This window comes from Pelodiscus sinensis, chromosome 6, assembly GCF_049634645.1.
Source record: "Pelodiscus sinensis isolate JC-2024 chromosome 6, ASM4963464v1, whole genome shotgun sequence".
Lineage (NCBI taxonomy): Eukaryota > Metazoa > Chordata > Testudines > Trionychidae > Pelodiscus > Pelodiscus sinensis.
The window spans coordinates 57757115-57777993 of record NC_134716.1 but is presented as its reverse complement, the minus strand read 5'-3'; positions in this window follow the sequence as shown (position 1 = coordinate 57777993).

Below are 20879 nucleotides of genomic sequence, written 5' to 3'. Positions count from 1 at the left end.
GAGAAGGGGCACCCTTGGTACTTGGGTGGTTTGTCATCCACTTGCAGAACACTGCGTTTAGCAAAACTCAAACTATTGCAGACCAGGAAATACAACCTGAACTTTAACCTTGCTAACGCAACTCATTCAGCACTGCCCTAATATAGCCCACTAAATCGCATACCTTTACTCTGCCCACCCCACAGTTACTGGAAATACAAGCTCTTTATCTCCATTTACATTCCATTCACTCTTACCCAGAGGATTCCATCCAATGCTATTGGAGGATTTTTTTTTTTAAAGGATGACCCTGCATCCTCCCCTCCACTGCATCTGAGGAATGCTTCTTCCAATTCCTCTTTCTACCTGCCTCCACCACCCCCCACAGGCACTACGTCTACGCTACAAGCCTCTTTTGCAAGAGGAAATGCAAATAAAGCATTAATTTGCATACATCTTGCTCTTCCTCCTTGGATCCCTTTTGCGCAAGAAGTTTTTGCACAAAAAAGCACTGTGTAAACAGCTTCTTTTTGCACAAAAACCCCATTTTGCACAAGAGCCATTCTTCTTCATTTTTCCTTCTGTCTTGCTTTGTACAGTTAACCACTCCGTAAAATAAAAAAAAAGTTATAATTGAGACAATTTGTAGCAAGCAGCATGCGTTATCTAATCTTTGTTATACAGCGCATTAGAAACATCAGTGGCAGAGTGTTCTCTAGGGGCAATGGTATTGGTAAATTTCCTCGAACTTTACAGATAAGAATACAGCAGCTGTATAGAAACTCTCGCGCTTTTTTCTTTCCACACATCCATGCAAGCAAGAAGTGAACATGTATTTAAAAATTATCACCACGTGGATCCACCAAAGTCTTGATGGGTGCTGAGCACGACCTCAGACAAAAATTGACGGACTGAGCCCATTTTGACCGTATTACTGCAATAGTTTGATCTCTAACTCTGCACAAAAATAAAACATAAAACAGAAATGCAAACAAGCAACCTAAAAACTTTTTGGAAATGGATTAAAAAAAATTTTTAGGGCTTATATCTCCCAACTTCCCAGTTCAAATAACCTCAGATATGGATTGCATGCCCCACTCTGCAGTCCCATGAGGTATAGCAAATTTGAAGAAAATCTATGCAAGCATGCAGATTATGGAGCACTTAAATCCACATATTTTAAACAGGAAGGTTAAATGCACATGCAAGGTTAAGGACTTCTCTACACACCCACCTTCACAAAGGAGGGTGTGTAGAGAACATGTGAACTGGGACCAGAGCTAGCCCTTACCAGCCCATGGCAGTGGGACCAGGGCCAGAGCCAGCAGCAGCCCCTATCAGACCATAGCAGTGGGGACCAGGGTTGGACCCACAGCAGTACAGCACAGGGCCGATGCCGGAACCTATGGCAGCTCATGACAGTGGGGGCTGCTGGAGTCTGCAGGCAGCCTCCAGCCAGGGCAGCAACAGCAGAACCATCCAGGGCAGGAAGTAGTGAGGGGGGGCCCCCAGAGCTCTCAGCACTAAGAGTCAAGGGCTGAGGGACTGTAGGAGGAAACCTTCCCTGGTTCAGCAAATTCCCTGATTCGGGACCGGTCAGGTCCTGAAGGCATCAGACCAGCGAAGTTCAACCTCTGTTGGTGTTTTGCACAGTATAAAAAATGTGCTTTTTTCTAAAGAGCATTCTTAATTTGGCTCCCCCAGAGACTTAATGGGTTCTATGTACCGCCTTGGGTAGAGTTTGACAGATCAAGATAATTGACCAGCATCATCTCAATAGTTTGATCTCTAACACTGGGCAAAAATTAAAAATCAAGCAGTCAACCAATTACCTAGAACATTTTGAATAAAGGATATCAAACAGGGAAGGGGGGCTTATACCTCTTGAATCCCTGGCTCAAATGACCCCACACTTGGGTTCCCAAGACTTATCTGAATCCTTGTAAGGCACACCAAATTTCAAAAGGAATTTTAAAAAAGTCAATTTTAGAGGATTTGGTAAGATTGACCTTTAAAGTGATGCAACTTTAACTTGAGTGGTGCTGCAGAATTGCAATACAATTTATTCTTTAATTGTATGATAACATAGTACAGTATTTTGTAAATACAGTGTATCATCACATACCATCCCAGGACACTTGCATCATTTTTGCTTAAGGCTCTCAGCACCTTACAAAGTTTTCATTTTCATACACAAAATCTTTAAGTTGCATTTTACAAGCATAGCAAAAAATAAATCTACTGTTCACACCCAATCTGGAATTTCTGAAGTTTAATACTTCAGTCAAATCAAAACCATTTTCTACAGTACAATAAAAGAGCACTGTTTCTCACTGGGCACTATTTGCTTTGCAAATTTCACTTTCCAAGTCTCAGCTAGTTCATCTATAAGATTGCAACCTTTTTAAAAACAATCTTTATTTTAATGAAGAGAAATACTTTTCTGCATTCTTGCTGAACTTATAAAGAAAAGCAAAATTGTTTTTGCTTAGGCTTTCCTGACAAAACAGTGGCAAAGGACAGTGATTTTTTATAGGATCAGGCTATGTGGGACTATGGAAAATACATTGTAATCAAATCAAAACTCAACAAAATTGCCCCCTTATTCCATGCCATTTACGCAGTTCCACTTTACTCTGCGGGTTGTAAGAAAGGATTTAGTCGAATGCATTTTATTATTTATTATAACCATCATTTGCAACTAAAATGATTATCTCCCTCCAGCTTTTCAAAATGGTGAGAAAATTTGTTCAGTTCTCACTGTAGCATTTAGTCTGCTGGCTGGCAAAAGACATCAATCAACAAATAATCAGGATAACACATTACATAGACAAATAATGCACCACAGAAAAATGGAGACTACTGAATATCTAGCAGAATTTTTCCATATACTGCAGTTTTATAGGAACATGAAAGGACTTCAGCAGCAGTGAAAATTAAATTTTTAATCCTAACAATTCCTACACACAGAGCTTTCTCTATAAAGCAGCAGAAAAGATTTAACCACAAATCATCGACTCACATTAAAGCTGAAGGCTTAGCATAAAGGAGGCTCAAATAAGAAGGGTAAATGTACTCCTTTCAGATAACCATCTTTTTCAGGGTCAGTCACTCATGTTTCAGAAGGAACCCATAGCTTCTATAGATTTAAGTTCCCCATGAATATTTTAGAGCATTTGTCTGTTTGGCTTTTTGATCAAGAACTCCTAAATGATAAGAGCTAGACCCACCAAATTCGGTATATAAATTCCTCTTATTATAACTTAAAGCAAGGAATGGATTTGGTTGTGGCAGAAAAATGAGATATGCCTGGAATGGGATTGCTTCTCCTAAAGCCCAACAGAAAAAAGAGAGACAATCACCAGATCAAGTAGAGTTCTCAAAATGAGAGAATGTTGAAAGAGACTGAACCAAGATGAGCCAGAAAAATACAGTAGGAATGCTTTTCAAAAAACCTTAAGAAAAGAGATGAGAGAAAAAAATGGAGTAATGCTCTGTTTTGGCACAACTAAATCAATGCTTAAGGTTTGAAAAACTCAAAGACAATGTTATTGGAAACCAAATTGACTATAGCCTTTTCTGTAAAACATAGCAAATGATAAGAGCTTATAGGAATGAAGAAAAAATACACAATGGAATTCCCATTTAAAAAAAGTTTTCTACAAAAAATTAAATGGACAAAATTTAACAATCCCTTTTTAAAAGAAATCTAACATAACATTAACTTCTTAAAAGCAACACCGTATTTTTGAAAAATACAGGTTGAACCTCTCTAATCTGGCACTTTCTAGTCCAGCAACATCTGTGGTCTGACATGATTTTAGTTAACCAGATGTCCACTTATCATGGGTATGGCCAAGTCTCCCACCATCCCATAGAGTTTGTTTACATCCATCAATTCTGGCGCTCAGTGTTTGGTGCGGTTATTTAACTCTAATTTACCTCTAAATATCTTCTAAGAGCCCAGTAAGCAGTGGAAGTGTTAGTAATGCAGCTAGACAATATTGACCTCTCATGGTCCAGCAAATTCTCTGGTTCAGCACCAGTCAAGTCCCAAAGGTGCAGGACTAGAGAAGTTCAGTCTCTACAAACATTTAAATAAAGCAGGTACATTTTATTTTTAGTTAAAAAAACTAACAAACAATTGACTTAAGGGATCCAAGCAACCTGGGTAAATCTGCTAGTGTGATATGTTTGAAATATGATTAATATACAATTTTTTTGTCTGCCAATTAAAATACGTTAGCGTATAAATAATGCATTTCTTTAATAGCAAGTAGCACAAGAGGCCAGAATTGGGAACAGAATCTTCTATTTGAGCTTCTCTGATGTAGAGAGGAGCGAGAAGCAGAACAGGTTTAGGTTTCCCCAAGGGGAAGTGTCGAACAGTCCTGGAGCAGGCACAGTGAATTCCTACCTTAGCAGGGGTCTTGATAAGTGAAACCTGCTGGAAAATGAAAGGCATGGCCAGAATGCATGGTCGCTAACTGATTATTGTCCAAGTGATTTCTATATTCAGAGCATTCCCTCAAATTGTTCTAAACTCTATTCAAGCTAACAATGGATTGGAAAGGGCCCCTTGGGTTATGGAGGTACAGCCACTTACCCTGTGCATTTAGGATTCTGGCCCTCAGTGATCCTGACTTCATGGACACATTTGGCATCAATGGAATGGGTCCAGTTTCCTCACCAATAACCAATATTTTAAACAAGAAAAATACAACACAAAATTAAAATCACTTCCTCTTCAATTGTGCTTTTTTCTAACTAGATTAATATGAGCCATTCATTATTATATTAATTGTACATAAATACAAGTAGACACATGGGTAAAGCACACACCTACAGCCAAATTGTGTCCTGCAAATAAATATGGGTAAAAAATATCAGCAAAAAGCCCCCATGCTCTCCGCATCTACAGGTGCAGAGGAAGAGCTGTCTCTCTCCAACACAGGCCCGCTGATGCGGGGAGGAGGAGTTGCCCAAGGGTCAGAGTGCTGCATGGCATGTTTGGAGTGGCTCTCTGGGCTGCGAGGGTCCAACATAGTGGGCTCCAGGCAATGGTGAGGGCTGGTGGTCCTTCAGCCCAGAGCCCAGTCAGCCTAAAGCCATGCCCTTTCCCCAGAAGCCAGACAAGTCTGTTGTCTCCCCTTGCTCCAACATGTTCCCATATATGAAAGAGAAGCCTTTCTATAGGGTTGGAACTGCATAGGTCTTAAGAAGGCATCACCGGATCAGAGAACTGAAACAGCATGGAGTATTTGCTCCATACAGCTTGCAGTTCAAATGAAGTGTGGTGTTTTTCCCTGTAGAAGTCTGGGGAACCAGCTGTCTTACAGACAAAACCCCTTATTCGCCATAAATTTTATATAACAGGAAGGTGCAAAATACATGTTATATACATGTTCACTTACACTGATAAAAAAGGATTCAAACCTTTGCTCACCTCAAAAATGATCTGAGGATGTGTTGTCACCAAAACAGCAGCAAAATGTTCACCTTCTTGACCAACTTCACTGCACAAAAGGTTCAAAACCCTGTTAATACTATAGTGAATGCTATTAATTAAATAGAAGTTTGGGAAAGCAGCAGGAGTAGGTAAAACATCAGAAGAAATGGTAAAAGTGATTGCTGACCTCAGTATTATCTTATGTGGAAAATTTGCAATGTGTGGATGACTAGAAACTGGCCAGCTGACTGAAGGGATGACTAAAAACTGGCCAGCTGATGGAAGGGAATTCTACCCTGGCCTAAGAAAAGAGATATACCTAAGTGATGTCATGATTATACCATCTCCCTGGTCTCGAGCCAGTAAATTCCTGCTCTACATAATTGAAGATAGGATGATAGAATTAATGGAAGCAACTATCACCACCACAAGTGGTTTAAAAAAGAAACTCAAAACAGGTGATCAAATTGCAAAAATCCATCACGTTAAAAATGCAGGGAATATAATCATTCATTGCTTATGTTTCATTCATAAAAATAGCTAATAAAAATATGGACTATATCTAGATATGATAGAAACAAAGGCATATATAATAACATGATCAATAATCAAGCGGAATACAAGTGAACAACAGCATCAACAGTTAAGTTGAAGAGGGAGTAGATTGATTTAATTATCAGGGATCATAATTATCCAAACAAGGAGGCTGCTCCAAAAAAATTGGAAGAAAAAAAGAAATGACTCACTCAGCCATCACCCCATTACAACAGTGTGGGGAAAAGGAAACATACCATCTTGAGATGTATAAACATTAAAGTGGGGAAAAACCTATTTTTCCATGGGTGACGTAAATTTGAATTTAGGAAATTAATGCTGCTGACAAAAAGAAAATTGAAGAAAATAAGACGAACATTTATGTCAAAAATGCTATTGTAGAGAAGCAGACTGTTGTTAGAAAACGGGCACATTAAGTATGGAGCCAGAAATAATCTTGAGAAACTTATTGTGAAAAATGCATGACAGTCACACAATTTGGTGTGAATAACTTTTTTTCCCTCATTCTACTCATACCTCATGAAGATGTTAAAAAGCAGCTTCTAAAGTCAGACATTTTTAAATCAAGTCCAGGTAACTTGCATCCAAGAATTTTAAAAGGGCTGGCTATACATGCAGTCACTGGAATGTTAATGCTAAAGTGCTCCAGAAGAATAGAAAATGAGACTATGCATATTTTTAAAAGGTAAACAGGAATAGCTGGATGATTGTATGTCTGTCAGCCGGACATCAATCCTGGGCAAGATAGACTTTTGAAGCCATTTGAATTTGTAGCATATGACATTTCAATTACATATACAATTAACATGGCTAACACATAGGTCTCAAAATGTAATTCTAAAAGGGAATCACCACCAAGTGTATGTGTTTTCAGAGGGGCCCTGCAAGGATTAGTCATTGGCCCTACACTATTTAACATTTGTATCAATAATTGGGGGGAAAATCATCTCTGATAAAGTTTGTAGGCAACACAAAATTTGGAGGTGTGGTCATTGATACAGAGTGATCTGGATCATTTAGTAAGCTGGGCACAAGAGAACAATATGTACCTAAAATGGCTAAATGTAAATGTATTCACACAGGAAGAAAGAAGATAGGCTATACTTACAGGATGAAGTATACTATACTGTAAGCAGTGACTCAAAGAAATGTTGGGGTCTTGGCAGATAACAAATGAACAGGAGTTCCCATGGTGACACTGAGGCCAAAAGAGCGAATATGCTCATGGGATAAACAGGGGAATCTTGAAGTTGGGAAGGGTTACCCCTACATTAGGCACAGTATAACTCAAATCTGGTACCTACAACTGCTGCTCAAATCTGGTACCTACAACTCATGATTTTGATAAATTGGAACTGGTTTAGAGAAGAGCAAAGAGAACAACTAGAGGGTTAAAACAAGCTTCATCATGATAGATTCAAAGAGCTCAATCTATTTAGCTGAATAAATGGAATGTTAAGGGGTCACTTGATTATAGTCCATAAGTATCTACATGGGGAACATATATTTCAATATAGCAGAAAAAGGTTAGCACAATCTAACAGCTGAAACTTGAAGTGGGACAAATTCCGACTGCAAAGAAAGATGCACATTTTAGACAGGGTAGTTAACAATTGCACCAGTTTACTGAGGATCACAGTGGATTCTACATCACTAACAATTTTAAAATCAAGATTGGGTGTTTTTCTAAAAGATCTGCTCTAAGAATAATTTTGGGGAAGTTCTATGGCCTGTGTTATAAAATCAGATACTCTCACCATTTAGAGTCAGGCACTCTCACAATAGTAATACAGAAGAGAGAGAAGCAAGCTGATTTAGTTCTCTAACAATAAATCAAAGAATCTGACAAATAGCCTCTTCTGAAAACAAAACTAAGTTCTGTTTCCAAAAACCGTGATATCTAATGCAGGTTGAATGTTTCTAAACCAGGACACTGGTCCAGCAACATCCATGGTCCTGCCATATGACAGAGTCCTGTAAAAGGCCAGAAGCAGGAGGCTTGTGGGAACCTTGAGCACAGCCGGTTGGGCTTAAGGGGGGCCAGCAGTTGGGAGCCCAGCTGAGGGAGTCCGGCTAGGCTGGCAGCAGAAGTGATAGTGGGCTCCAGTGAGGTAGTAGGAACCAGTGGGGCAGGAAACCCCAGCAGGACAATGGTTTGCCAGCAGAGCTGACAGCCTAGTGGGGTTGGGGGCACAGCAGGGCAGTGGGATCAGTGACAGACAGGGGTTGGCAAGGAGGGGAGAGCTGGCTGCCTTGCTGTAGCTGTGAACCCAGCTATGTCAGGAGCAGGGGGGCAGCCAGCCAGCAGAAAGGCCAGAAGCAGAGCCAGCTGAGCCAGAAGCAGAGCCAGGATTTGAGGTTGTGACAGGAGAGTCAGAAGTGACCTCCCATGGCCCAGCAAAATCCCTCATTCAGAACCAGGCAGACCATATTGTACTCATAACCACTCTCATCTTCACTTGGTCAAGCCACAAGATGAAATAATGGAAGAGCTCATCTATAATACCGGCCTCAAGCAACATACTAGGAAGTGATTGGAACCAATGTTTTTTGACCTACACCTTCCTTCCTTCCCTTTCATATTTAGAGAAAGCACAGTGGGGAAAACATGAATTAATATTTAGCCCTACTGCACTGAAAAATAGTCATTTAAACTAAAATACTCATCTGCATCTGAGGATACTAAGCATTTATTCTATGTCATTGAGCAGGTAATTGATTTCCACACCCACTATTGTGCTTCTCCCCATATTGCAACTCTTGGAACAATGTATGCATCATATTTTGAAACACGTTGTTATAATTTTGAAGAAGATGCACTTTTCCACAACAAAGGAATGTGTTTATTGCATTATAAATTAATCGGGGTAGTTCCCTATACGGATTTGTGCCTACAGTCTGCCCAACTTAATCCACTGCACTGCAAATCCTTACACATCTCCGGTTTTGCTTCATGAATTATTCATAGAGTGTATTGTGTGTGTCACATTTTTTCCCTAGAACTGACATACTTACAGAATTCTATTTTTATTACTATTCTATACTATTTCATTACTGGGTGAAAGAACTTTCTGAAGATAAGACAGGGCCTAATCTGTATCCAAAAATTAACATCTCCTTACACTAAAACATATGCAGAACAGTGTCAATGAAGTCTTTATTAAATGCAATATTTTCTTCCTGTAGGTTAGTTTGTAAATTTGCAGATCTTAGAATCTAAATGATATCTGCTAATTAAATCTATATTCTTGGCAGCGTCCATACAATCAGAATCTCTAGTGTACAGTAAAAGATAGATATAAAACAACTAAACTATCATGCAATAGGATCTTAATCTCTTAATTAGACTCAGAAATATTCCATAAATATGATAGCTAAAATATTTCATAAATATGATTCTCAACTTTTTATAGATATATATAATTGGTAGATCACTAATTTGAAATGGTCTACATTTTCTAACACTGCTCTGTGCTAGGTGTCTGTGGGTACTTGATGTACAAATAAAAAAATAGGATTAGCAGCCCTCAAAAGTTTGAAAGTTAAATTGGACAATTAACCAGGAATTTGAGATATTTATTCAAAGCTTATCAGTATTATCAAAGCTTTATTTAGTCTGCAAAATTGAGTTGCAAATGCCTCTTCAATATATTTCCAGAACAAATAAAGTATCACAATCAATTACACTTCTATTATTCCCATTTCCATAGTTTCTGAGCACTTATCTTTAATCTATTTATCTTCATAACTCTCTTGTGAGCTTATGAAGTACTGATATTCGCCTTTTACTAACGAGGAACTGAGGTTCAGAGACACTGTGGGACAGATTTTAAAGGTATTTAGACACTTGAAGATAAAGAGTAGGAATTGGGCCCCGACACCCATGACATAGAAAGGGATAAGGATCCTGTAAAATAAAGAGGCTTAAATTTAGCCCTTAGACATTCTGGTAAACAGTGTCTGTACTTTGTGGATTTACATATATGTTGTTAGAAGTTTAACACTGTAATCAAATGATTCCTGTCTATATTATATTCCTGTCAATTGAGTTAAAAAGATGATAAATATTTAAATGAGATGTTAATATAGTAAACATGTCACAGGGGTAGCCATGTTAATCTGTAACTCTAAAAACAATTAGCACTCCTGCAGCCCCTTAAAGACTAACATTATATATATCATCATGTGCTGGGTAAGATCCACTTCATCACACATAAGAACAATTTGCAACTACAAAGCTCATCAATTCTACTATGAAATCTGATCTTTTAGCCAATGCTCTCTTTCTTTCTCTTTTAATAATTCTCGTTTTAGTTATTAATTGGTTATAAGCCTGTTTTTGAGGTAAGATCTGAAATTATGATTAGCCTGAGGAGTAATGTGTCCAATCCTTAGGCAGGGCCAGATTAAGACCTTTAAGACTGAAAAGATTATGGTGCCCACCATATGTAATTCAAAATAAAAACAATACTATACAGTAAAATCTCTTTTGTGTGTGTGTGTGTGTGTGTGTGTGTGCCCTTGCTTTGCTGGTGCCCTAAGCACTGCTTAGTCTGCCTATTGGATAATCCAGCCCTGCCTTTAGGGATGGCAGAACTTTTTAATGTGAGAAATAAGATCTGCAGTGGCATAAAGCTGGGGTGCTTTAGGGGAATTGTGTGGTTGACTTCTGAATAACCAGTATAAGGTATCAGATGTTGTTTTGTGCTGTGTTGGTAAGTCTTAACAATCACCAGCTTTGGGGAGTGACTGTCACATTCTTTGCCATTTGGCCTTAATGGAGTAACCTCAGCTGACTCCCTTGGGCCTGAGTCACAGGCCCTTAATGCATTTTTGAAAATCCCATTGAGGCATCTGGCTACATTGTAAGACTTCTAAATACTTTTGAAAATCTGACTCTAAACAAATCACTCAAGGTCACAAAAAAAGCCTGTGATGGGGATGGAAATAAAAATCCTGATGCCTTTAATCCCAATTAGTGACATAATCATACATAGGACTATCTTTATTCATCTAAAGGCCAACATATGTCTCATTACTCATCACTCCTACTTCCTGGTCTGATTGAAATCAGGAAGCTCAGTGTTCTTGGTAAAGGACAAGTACTGGTGGGATTTCTAGTCCAATTCTGCAATACAGAATGGTTTAGAAAAACATCACAACTGGTTCAATCATCCCTACATTTTAAAAAATAAAAATATTACTTATGGGACAAACCCAATGCATATTGTTTATCAAACTACCACACTAGGTCAGTCTTTAGATGAAATTTTGTCTGGGAAATACCTATAGGTTAGACTTCCCTGGTCCAGTACACTCAGGACTTGACGGATCCCAAAAGGAGAAATTTACCAGACCCGGGAAGGTCCCCTGACCCTGACCCCCAAACCTGCTGTCTGCTGCCAGCAGGCTATCACCCCAGCAGGAACCTGCCTCCACTCCTACCTCCCTCACACAACTGCTGCCTGCTCCCTGGCCAGCCAGGGCTGCTGCAGGTTCTGGCTCCTGTCACAGAGGGATCTGCCCTCCTGCAATTAGACTCCTGGGCTTTCTGGTGTTGCCGGACCAGAGAGTGTCAGTTTTTGGAGATGCAACCTGTATTAGCTCTTTTTGGGAAGCTATGTATTGAGACGTGGACATCTGCTGAACACACGACTAGACTGTACTTCTGGATGTCCCACAATATTTGCATAACAGAAGACTGCCACGGCACCTCTTTCCAAGTCGAAAGGATGGGTTACAGGAACTCATTTTAGTGGAAAGAACTATATTGTAAGGCTACGTCTAGATTGGCATGATTTTCCGCAAATGCTTTTAATGGAAAAGTGTTCCATTAAAAGCATTTGCGGAAAAGAGCATCTAGATTGGCACGGATGCTTTTCCGCAAAAGCACTTTTTGTGGAAAAACCTCTGTGCCAATCTAGACGCGCTTTTGCGCAAAAAAGCCCCGATCACCATTTTCGCAATAGGGGCTTTTTTACGCAAAACAAATCTGAGCTGTCTACACTGGCCCTTTTGTGCAATAACTTTTGCGCAAAAGGACTTTTGCCCAAATGGGAGCAGGGTAGTATTTCCGCAAGAAGCACTGATTTCTTACATGAGATCGTCAGTGTTCTTGTGGAAATTCAAGTGGCCAGTGTAGACAGCTGGCAAGTTTTTCCGCAAAAGCAACTGCTTTTGCGGAAAAACTTGCCAGTCTAGACACAGCCTAATAGTCCAGCACAGACCAGCAGTGAAAAAGATTATCTCTACAATTCAAAAGACACCTGTGCAATCTTGAAGGTACCACATTTTCTTCATTCTCTTTTGTCCTGGCATTTACTACAGAAATTGGTGTAGTGTCTACTTCTGTCTAAACCTGTACTGGATTTAAATGTGACAAAAACTCACTGAAACAAACTGGCTAAACTGTGTTTCTAATTCTGACAGTTTATTCAGCCTGGGGATAGATTAGGGATAATACAGTCTTTTAGGAACAGATACTAATTGATATGTCTGCCTCTCATGTTAATGTCCATCTGTTTGGACGATATGGTGTATACTCTTCAGTTGACCCAATCTTTATTTAGGGCTGAGGTGTCAGCAGGCAATGATGGATGGATAATATTTCATAATCTCTGGCTATGGTCACTTTAAGAACAGAAGTAGGTCAATTGCACAGACTACAGCTATCATCATCCAGAACTTGGATATTCAAATATGAACCAGGTATGTAGAAGCAGAGTACAAGCAAATATAAATTAAACAAATGTTTACATGTTTCTCTTTAAAGATTATTATTATTATGCACACAGCAACATAAATATGCATAGTTCTTTATAAAAAAGAATGAAGGACACAGTTCCTGCTCTGAAGAGATTAGCTATAGCACAAAGTGAACCAACAGCATGAAATTAGGGAGACAAGAGGATAAGGGTTATTGCAATAGTATTATTAGCTATTATTTGCAGTGCCATCTGGCCATGTGCTTGTTTTGATGCATTGTGTATGTGTCTTGATAGTCCCCCTGTTTCATTTAAGTTGTTAAAATATTTAAGTTTATAAGCTACAGTTATTGATTATGTTGTGTGTGTGTATACCTGAATTAATGGGAGTAAAGGTGGGTGGGCATATGAGAAACATAAGGGCTGTGTCTACACTGGCATGAATTTCCAGAAATGCTTAAAACGGAATACTATTCCGTTTTCAGTTTTTCCGGAAAAGGAGCGTCTACATTGGCAGGCTGCTTTTCCAGAAAAGCCCTTTTTCCGGAAAAGTGTCTGTGGCCTATGTAGACGCGCTTTTCCGGAAAAGAGCCCCAATCGCCATTTTCGCGATCGGGGCTTTTTTCCGGAAAAGACTACTGGGCTGTCTACACTGGCCCTTTTCTGGAACAGTGTTCCGGAATAAGGATTTATGCCCGAGTGGGAGCAGAATAGTTTTTCCAGAATAGCGGCTGATTTTGTACAGTAGAGCATCGTTGCTTTTCCGGAAATTCAAGGGCCAGTGTAGACAGCTCGCAGCTTATTCCAGAAAAGTGGCTGATTTTCCGGAATAAGTGGCCCAGTGTAGACACAGCCAAGGTGTTAGGAAGATAAAGCGATGGGCAAACTGCTAGGAGTAACACAAAATGAGAGTGCATTAAAAAGCAGCCAGGCAAAATTAGCAGACTAAAGGGAATCAAGTAGTAATACAACTCATGGAGTAGTGGAGAATCAATCAGTTGATGACTGTGAACCGCAGTTAAGTTGATAATGAGATTCGTTAGTAATATAAATGTTAGAATACCCTAAGTGCAGATTTACCCATTAGTGTAGATGTACCTTGTAACTTTGATCTTGGATTGGCTGGCAGCAGAGCAGCACTCTGTTGAAAAAGAGGATTTCTGTAGTCATACAACAGTCAAACCGTAGCTTCCGTCTAGAACAGAGATGCTCAAGTGAAGTTTTTAATCATTATTCAGGCTGTAAAAACAAGTGGGATACTCATAAAATCTCTTTTGTGGTGAAAAGGTCTTTTGTTGGAGAGTGCAATCCATGGTGGGCAAGAGAGGAGTCTTATTGAGAAATCATTGGCATAGAATGCTAAAGTTTGGCGTTGATAGTAGGGATGTAACTGATTAACCAGTAAGTATCACTATTATAGGGTGATGCTTACTGATAACTGGTTAACCAGAGGCCTGTCTAGGCTGAAGAAGCCCTCCCACCTGAAGCTTAGTTGGTAGGCACCATATGTGAAGACTATTCAGGTTCTTAAACATATTTTTTTATAATCTCTTTTCAACTGACAGTAAATTTAAAGTTTCAGATGAGACACCTCCTATTTTACATCCAATATTTATGTTGGAAGATTTTCATAAGGATTTTCTTTATGCACAATAGTCATTGTAAACATAAGGAAAGGGTTCTTGTGTTGTATTAGGCCCTAATAGGTTTCTAGCCACATCACAACATATTTGCTCAATGCAACTTAAATAATTGTCTCTGTTCTGGAATGACCAAGAGTGTAAAAAGGAGATTAAAAGAAAAGCATGTAAAGGTTAAGATGAAAAATTGCACAATCAGCTGTCCTTATTAGACCATTATTTGGCTCTTACAAGTTCAATGCCTAGTCCAGTACATTGATACATATGAAATAAGGGTTCCAATTCCCACCTATGTATTTCAGAAAAGTGTTCACAAGCACCAGTTAAAATCAGCTGAAATTAAAAGACATGTACATCAAAAAGCTATGTGTTCCACTAGTCACACTTTATTATGATTATTTTTCATAAATAAAGCTTTTATAGTCTTTTTATGGCCAAAATGAAAAGAACTGCATGTATCTGTTTTATTACAACTAAACCAAACAAAAAAACTTAAATTTGTGACAGAGACAGATCAGCATTAATCAATAATTCATATTTGATGTACAATAGAGTTAATGATAAGAAATAATTATAAGACTATGTATCTAAACAGATGCATCTCAAAAAGCAAATTGGATATAGATAAACAATATCCAGTGAAGGAAATGAATAGATGAAAATATGATCATTGAGCTAGAACTAAGAACGGACAGTCTTTGGAATTATGTTTGTGTGGAAATAAGTTGGTAATGTTGGCTGGGAATTAAGTATTGTGTGGCTACACTTGCATAAGTACCTTTTTTAGGTTGCAAAAGTTGTATGGAAAATATAGGGGGGGGAAGAACTAAAATTGTTTATGTAGAACACAGGTGAAAACCTAAGGCCCAAGGGCCTTATACATTTGGACAACAAAAAACCAAATCATTGGAATGCTTCTGTTCTGCGCTCAAAAAAACAGCAGAAGGCAGACTACTACTACAGGAGGAAGGTTGGAGAGACTGTTGTGCTGCTTTGACATTCCTCAGCACTTCCTCAGCACGGAAAGCTCATAGAGGTAGGAGGGGATCTCAAGAAGTGTGAGGATCAGCTCTGCCTTCTCAACACTGCACTGTAGGATGTTTACCCACATTGCTCTGTCAACAGAGTGCTAGCCACGTGGCCATGAAATATCATCGATGGAAGTCAGAAAAACTGGTTTGACTGGTTTTCACTTTTGGCAACTTTTTGCATGTCGATAACAGTTTGGTCACCAAACCTTCCCAGTGTAGACATTGCCTCAGAGAGGGGGATTATATACATGGAAAAATCCCTTCTGTTGCCATGGAAAATATCTACATGGAATAAATGCAGCCCAGCAACTATATTGCTGTAACACTTGAGTTGTGTCTAGACTGGCAAGTTTTTCCACAAAAGCAGCTGCTTTTGAAGAAAAACTTGCCAGCTGTCTACGCTGGCCGCTTGAATTTCCGCAAGAACACTGACTTCCTACTGTCTGAAATCAGTGCTTCTTGCAGAAATACTATGCTGCTCCCATTCGGGCTAAAGTCACAAGTTAGCTGTTATTAAACAATATTTCTTCTTGTATTAATTTACATTGCTATTGCTTCCTTTAAATAAAGATAACATTATTTTTTACTATGTTTCCTGTCAGTATGAGATATATAACTTATTTAATGTTACATGTGTCTGATTATTTCAATTTAAAATAGAAAATGTTTAATAGAGGAAAATGAAAATTCCTTTAAAATGCTATGACTTTGGGTGAAGAGCTAATAAAAATAGCATTTAATTCAAAATTAGCAAGTGTAGCAACTCTCCTCCTCATGATTAAAAGTATATGCCAGTGGAAATTTTACTGTTCATAAAGAAGTGTCAGAATGCAGTACTGAATATAGGCCACAACAAATAGTAGTGAGGAATTAGTTCCAATACATTGCCACAAGGAATGCATACCAATTAAGTGGTTACAAACAAAAGTATGATCCCCTATTCTATTTGGTTTGTCATATGTTGACCTCATTATAAAATACAGATGCAGCACAGTTTCATGCAAAGTTAAGAGCCAATTAAAATCAGAACATGGATAAAAGATGCAGAAAATACATGAATGAGGTTTGTAGGCTGTAGTATCCAAGTAAAGAAATAAGGAGGCACTGTTTTCACTTCCAAGAAAAGATTAATTGTGGGTATGTCTACATTACCCCCCTAGTTCGAACTAGGGGGGTAATGTATGCATACCGAACTTGCTAATGAAACCCGGGATTTGAATTTCCCGGGCTTCATTAGCATAAAGCCGGCACCGCCATTTTTAAAAGCCGGCTAGTGCGAACCCCGTGCCGCACGGCTACACGCGGCACGGACTAGATAGTTTGGATTAGGCTTCCTAATCCGAACTATCTGTACACCTTGTTCCACGAGGCGTACAGATAGTTTGGATTAGAAGCCTAATCCGAACTATCTGTACACCTTGTTCCACGAGGCGTACAGATAGTTCGGATTAGAAGCCTAATCCGAACTATCTAGTCCGTGCCGCGTGTAGCCGCGCGGCACGGGGTTCGCACTAGCCGGCTTTTAAAATGGCGGTGCCGGCTTTATGCTAATGAAGCCCGGGAAATTCAAATCCCGGGCTTCATTAGCAAGTTCAGTATGCATACATTACCCCCCTAGTTCGAACTAGGGGGGTAGTGTAGACATACCCTTAGAGACTACATAAAATGGAGTCTTAGGTCAAGTGAACCACCCAACAAAACAGAACAGTATTTGAATGCTGCAACATTGCTGTACAGCTTATAATGGCCAGAAGCAATGAGAAATAAATAGTTTTCATGACGGAGAAAAATATGATAAACTACTTTCCATTTTTATGGAATTGAATGAAATTCAATTTATCAGATGGTCAAAGACTACTAACAGTAGCAAGCAACTACTGTAATTTTCAGACTTAATTCCTGTTTATAGTCATAGATGGAAAATGCATTATAGACAACATTCTTCCAATTCAAGTTTGCAGCCCCCACTTCATCAGATACAAATTAAACTGTGCATATTCTTATCTGGAACTAATACCTAAATAATATTTTGGTTTAAATATTTTACCAATGAATTAGTTATCTGGTCCAGGAACTGGTTAAAGATTAAATGGAATATTAAAGAGAAATTAGATAAGTCTAACAAGAAATCAGCAAGACAAGTTGAAAAAAAAGGTAAAACTGCAAGACTTCATTGTACCATCTGAGCAGTGAACTATTAGGGAGTTATTATTCAAACTAAAAGGACTTCTCAGACCAAAAATTGTCTGTTCTAGCACTCATCAATAAATGGGGGCAGGAAGGACAGATGAAAGAAGAAAAGCATGCTGTCACTGTCAACTGTGACTATTCAGCTCTGAAATTCAAGCCACTTTTCAATAGATAGCTAAATCTGGATTTGTGTGTCTACTTTTAGGATTGGTTTGAAAAAAAACTTGGTTTCCATACCGACAAAATGGCTGGTTCTTTTACCAGTTTGGTAGAGAAGGTAACACTATGAAATGTGACACTTTGAACCTTATATTTGATCATAAGTTTCTCCTTGAGTTGACAACTGTCATCATCATTATCTTGCTTTGCATCAGTAGGTATCATTTAGCTTATTTTTCAGCATGCATTTTCCATTATGCTTACTGGTCAAACTGGACTTTCTCCCGGTATCTCCGTTTCTTTATTATCATTGGGACTGAATGATTCAGCTTGATTCTCCATAAATCTTTGTTCTCTAGTAATTTATATCATATTCACTTGTAATATATCCTTTTTACCATGTAGTTTGTCTGAAAAAAACTTTATACACAATAAAATTTTCTAGTAATAGATTAGGTAGTATGTTACCTACTTCAGAATCATAGATACAGATAAGACATTTACTTAAATGATGTAGTTGATAATGACAGAAGCTGTGGACAGTAATACAGGGGGAAATGTGTTGACTTCTTCCCATGGCTTGAATCTACCTTAATTACCAATGGCAAAATCAGGATTAAAAACAAATTGTGTAGCAGGAGTAGGAAAGAGTCAAATCTGTGAAAAGCGGTAGCTGCCCACCTACATGATATAAAAACAGCTAGCTTTTAATCAACACAATTCTGCTAACATAGCTTAAAGTACTATTGTAGTGCATGAATATTCTCATCTTTTGCTGTTCCATCATCACAGCTGCTAGCCTTATGACCCTGTCTGGCAGGTTTCTAAGTTGCTCAGTCAGGTCCCCTGTGTCCTTCTTTTGGTGGGAAAGAGTAGCAAAGGACCCACTTCAAAATAAACATAAGCAGGAGCAAAGCAGTGGTTAAAAATTGAAAAACAAACATAAATTCCCCATCGTGGCTGTGAGCTTGCTAAGAGCTGAACCACAGCTGTTCTCAGGAACAAAGGCCTGAACAAGAAAGAGAAAGGGAGAGTCACTGCTGCTTTGGAGAACAACAAGGCAGGTAGGTGAAAAGATCTGGAAAACTGCTGATCCAGATGAGAAAGGATAGGGGAAACAAACAATATAAAGTTTCCACACGTTCTCTTAACTGTTTAAAGTGATCTATGATCTATTATGTGCTTACACCAATACAGTATTTATTGTATCAGATGAGGATGTCTTATTTAAACCAAACTGAAAAATGTGCTCCACACTTTATAGACTAAGTAAAAAGCAATGCTGGGGCCCCTATCCTAAAGAGTTGGTAATCCAATTATAGATATAATGTAGCCAGAAAGACTAAAAAAGCCATAGGAGGATGCTATTGTGGTAAAGAATGAAAAAGCTTACTGTAATAGCATCACATCTTTATTCAGTTTTGATGTGTACCCATAATGATTCTCTTGATTACACTAACTCACTTTTTGCAGGCATTTCAGAATTAAGGGTCGAATTCAACAATAAAATATCATTGACATCCATGTTTTGCAACATGGCAGGACTATGGTGGGGAGGAAATATTGAAGTAGAGGTTTTGAGCAGTCATATACCAGTTTCCATAATATCAACACTACATTTTCTTATTCATTAATTAGACCATTAGGGGTCTAATTCAGCACGGGGTAATGTTCTGTTTTCCAGTAGATTCAACCAATACCTACAGTCACATATCAGCTGGACACCAATTGCAATGAGCTTGTTATGGATATCCCTGGCTATGCAAATGTCACCTTGCTTAGGAAAGGGATAGTCACATTTTATCTAAATCTACTTCAGTCATGTTATAAGGAGAACTGATCACCATTGGTGAATGGCTTTATAAACAGATAAATTTCAATGTAAAATATTGAACGTCTTTGTTTCAGGTTTTGTCAGGAAGATTGATGGTGACAGGATGCCTAACATAGTCAATGCTGGTGGAAATGGGGTAGGTTTAAATGTTAAAATAAAATAAGAACAAGTTAAAATTTACTTAGAAAAGTTAGACATCTTCAAGTCACCAGAAATACATCCTAGAAAACTCAAGGAGCTGATGGAGGAGGTATTTGAGCCTTTAGCCATCAACTTTGAAAACTCATGGAAGTTGGGAGACATTCCAGAAGACTGGAAAAGGGTGTATATAGTGTCCATCTATAAAAAGAGAAATAAGAACAACCAAGGAAACTACAGACCAGTCAGTTTAACTTCTGTCCCAGGGAAGATAATGGAGCAAGTAATTAAGGAATTCATCTGCAAACATTTGAAAGATAAGGTGATAGGTAACCTCCAGAATAAATTTGTAAAGAACAAATCATGTAAACCTCATTTTTTGAGGCGTAATGTTAGTTCGAACCAAGGGGTTTGGTTTGAACTAACGCGTCCCGGTGCACACTTCCTGGTTCGAATCAGCTGTTAAGCGGAGTAATGCACCGGTGAGATCATGCTAATGAAGTACGGGATATTTAAATCCCCGCTTCATTAGCAATTTTGGTCACCTACAATTGCATCGCTAGCTCAAACTAGGGAGCAAGTGTAGACGTACCTTCAGAGCGTAGTTATTAATGGTTCAAAATCATGCTGGAAGGGCATTACAAGTGAGGTTCTACAGGGATCTGTTTTGGGACCGGTTCTGTTCAATACCTTCATCAGTGTTTTAGATGATGGCATAGAGAGTATGATTATTAAGTTTGCAGATGATTCCAAGTTGGGAGGGGCTGCAAGTGTTTTGGAAGATAGGGCCATAATTCAAAATGATCTGGATAAACTAGAGAAATGGTGTATAGGATGAAGTTTAATAAGGACAAGTGCAAAGTACTACACCTAGGAAGGAACAATCAGTTTCACACATATAGAACGGGAGCAACTGTCTAGGAAGAAGTACTGCTGAAAGGGATTTAGTGGTCATAGTGGACCACAAGCCAAATATGAGTCAACAGTGTGACACTGTTGCAAAAAAATCAAATATGATTCTGGAATGCATTATCAGGAGTGTTGTGAACAAGATGGTGTTTGGTCCTGCTGTGAAGACAGGGGACTGGACTTGATTATCTCTCTCATGTTCCCTTCCAGTTCTAGTATTTTATGATTCTAGGATATATTCTGCCCACTTTCTAGTCAGAGTTCAAAAATATAATGTAAAATATAGATAAT